This window comes from Gossypium hirsutum, chromosome D11, assembly GCF_007990345.1.
Source record: "Gossypium hirsutum isolate 1008001.06 chromosome D11, Gossypium_hirsutum_v2.1, whole genome shotgun sequence".
NCBI classification, from domain to species: Eukaryota; Viridiplantae; Streptophyta; class Magnoliopsida; order Malvales; family Malvaceae; genus Gossypium; species Gossypium hirsutum.
Genome location: NC_053447.1, coordinates 57,552,872 through 57,556,684, shown reverse-complemented (window position 1 = coordinate 57,556,684; position 3,813 = coordinate 57,552,872).

Genomic DNA, 3,813 nt, shown 5'->3' with positions numbered 1-3,813 from the left:
GGAGAGGAGGAAGAAAAAAGAAGGAAAAATGTTCTTGTCTATTATCCTTCTAGTTTTTTAAACAATCTCATTATAGGTTCTAATCATATATGTTTTTTTTACACAATGTCTAAAATTACCCATAGCCCCTCCCCAATTCATAAATAGAAGGATAATGCGCTTCAACGCACTCGAACTCATGTCTTCCAGCATTGGTAATAATGTTTATGCCAATCGAACTAAGACTCAATCAAAAACTCTATCCTTAATCAGATATATTATGTTATATTTTTATAATAAACTAGTTTCTTGTGGCAGGAAATCTAATGAGTTTATATTTAGGACCTTAATTAATTTGAGTTAAGTTGGATCAACTCTGTTTTGCCTTTAGGGTCAGACTTTTCTCTTGTTATCACTTATTGTTACAATTGACGTGCCATATTTGCAGATCGATAAGTCACCTCCCTAACATGGTTGATGCATTCAGGAAAACAATTTGATATAAGGGTTTTGGAGCATTATACAAGAGTTTGGCTCCCAATTCAGTGATGGTCACACTAAACGTGAATAACATGGAGACATGCGATAACCTTATATTTTGACACATGATAAAATTTAAATAAATAAAAAATTTATCAATTTTATAAACGAATTATACTTTTTTACACATAAGGAATGAACTTAGATAAATGATTATTCAAGTTTATTAGAGGCATATTTTTAGTATTTTTATATTTTTTAATTTTTTATAAAAAATTATTTTGAAATTTAAAATTTATAAATTTATAAAAATATTAGAAATGATATTTGACATTATAATGAAGATAAACAATTGATTGTCCAAATAAATTTAAACTTGGACAACAATTTGTCCATATTCATTCTAGATATGTTTGTTTAGTAATTTTATATATTTTTATTTATCATGAATTATCATATGTTTATATTATTGTTAAAATAAAAATACATTCTTTGCAAAAAAAATTAAAAATGCATAAAATTTGATATTTTATAAAATACGATGTTTTATACATTATATATATATATTTAGATTTTACATATTTTACTATGCCCCTAAGGATGAAGCCAGAAAAATTTTTAGAGGGGTCGAAATTAAATTTTTTATTTTTACGATAGTAAAATTACAAATGTATCATTTTAATAGCCTATATCTTTATAATTTTTAAAGGATTAAATCAAAATTTTTATCATTTTTAGGGGCCAAAGTGCAATTTTGCCATTACAAATTTAAAATTTTAAGGGGCCTAAATAGAAAATTTCCATTTTAGGGGGGGCCGGGGCCCTGCCAACCCCCTGAATTTGCCACTTTATACTCCTATAGGACATTTATCAATCTCCTAACCCTGTTTGTGGAGTTTAAAAACTCCACTAGCAGTATACCAAATATTTTCCCTTTTATATATTTGGGCAAATATATTTTATATGTTTTATAAAATCTGATGTGAAATAATATAATTTATAAATATAATATTTTATATATTTTTAATTTCATAATAATAATATAATAATATAATAATTTATGAAACTAAAAATATATATAAATACTAAAAACATGTTTGGAATGATTCCAGACAACCGGTTGCCTTGGTTCAAATGCATCTGGACAACTAGTTGTCCAAGTTAATTCTTTATGTGAAAATAGAATCGCTTTTAATTTTTATATAATTTTAAGTACTTATTTGTTTTTTTTGCCATATGTCAGAATGTGAGGATATCATGTGTCACTGTGCTATTAATTGTTAGTGCCACATCAACATATTTTAACGGTGTTATTGCTGAGGTACCAAAATGTGACAGAATTGAAATTCAAGTGCTAGTTAGGTACAAAATTTTTTTTAACTAGCAATTAGATACAAGTAGCCAATTTCAAAGGGCAATATATATATATATTAATCCTTACATTTATTTCTTTGTAAAAAATAAAATTTTTAATCATCTCTCAATTGAATCAATATCAGATTGATTCATAATACCAACCCAATCAATAACTTAAACATTCAATAGCTTAAACAGAGTATATATATAAACAAATAACATAGAAGAATTTAAGTACTCATAAATAGATATTGGTTTCATCCCCTCTAAAAGTGATCGGGAATGCCTACTCTTTAAAATACGTATTTTTCTTTTGCTCATTTATATTTTTTTTGTCGATTGAGTCTTAAATCGATTGGTATGAATATTGTTATCAATGTAGGAGGACATGAGTTCGAGTGTGTTGAAGCGCATTATCCTCCTATTTATGGGTTGGGGTGGGTCTATGGGTAATTCTAAGCATTGTATAAAAAAAGAGATATGATCAGAACCTATAATAAAATTTTCAAAAAAAATATATTTAACATTTAATTAATTGGGTTTATTCTTTTATCCATAAGTGTTGTTAAGTGTTTGACAGGAAGGTGCAGTTCACAAATGGGTATAACAATAAATTTAACCATCAACTTTTACATATTGTATCATTTTAATCATTTTTAAAAAAATAACCCTCAACATTAAATGTTATCTCAATTTGATCCTAATTCTAAAAAATAAAAATACATAAATATCTTTAAAATATATACTTTTTAAATTTATTATATTTTAAAAAATATTCACGTATTTATATATATTTGAATTTTAGAATTAGTATCAAATTGAGATAATCTATAACATTGAGGGTTAATTCTTCTAACTAAATTGACAATATGTAAAGAGTAAGGGTTAAATGTGCCATTATAGCAGTTTTTTTTAACTCTTACCTCACCTTTTAGTGGAAACTGATAAAAAAATATCTAATTAGTTGGGTGAAATAAAATTTAAACATAATTAAATGATGCGCAGTGTAGGTTATTTATTTATTCACTACACCAAAACAGGCTTTTAGCGGCGTTTAGTGGCGTTTGGATAAAAACGCCGCTAAATATCAATCATTAGCGGCGCTTTATGGAAAACGCCGCTGAAAATAAGCATTAGCTGCGTTTTCCAAAAAGCGTCACAAAAAACCTAAGCCCAACGATGCCGTTTTCTAAGCTTTTGAGGATTTAGCGGCGTTTTTGAGAAAGCGCAGCAAAAAAACCTAAGCCCAACGACGCCGTTTTGTGAGCTTTCGGGGATTTAGCGGCGTTTTTAAGAAAGCACTGCTAATGGTCAGGGCTTTAGAAGCGTTTTTGAGAAAGCGCCGCAAAAAAACATAAGCCCAACGACGCCGTTTTGTGGGCTTTTGGGGATTTAGCGGCGTTTTTAAGAAAGCGCCGCTAATGCTTAGGGCTTTAACGGCGTTTTTGAGAAATCGCCGCAAAAAAAACCTAAGCCCAACGACGCCGTTTTGTGAGCTTTCGGGGATTTAGCGGTGTTTTTAAGAAAGCGCCGCTAATGCTTAGGGCTTTAGCGGCGTTTTTAAGAAAGCGCCGCAAAAAAAATAAGCCAAACGACGCCGTTTTGTGAGCTTTCGGGGATTTAGCGGCCAAAAAAATAATGACACGTAGAAATAATTTGAAATAAAACACATGGAAAAATTAAAATACTATTATTTAAAATAATTGTAAAAGAGATAATAATAAATTTGTTTAGGGTTTTTTGGTTTAGGGTATATGATTTATCTAAGATTTAAGGTCGGTTTAAAGAGTATGGGTTTAGGGATTATGGATTAGGGGTTGGGATTTAAGGGTTAGGGGTTAGAGGGTTAGAGGTTTAGGGGTTAGACGTGCTAGGGGTTAAAAGTTAGGGATTTAGGGGTCGAGTTAGGGTTTTGGGTTTAGATTAATTATTTTTTTAATTTATATTTTAAATATATTCTTATATAATTGTAAAAGAGATAATAATAAATTTGTTTAG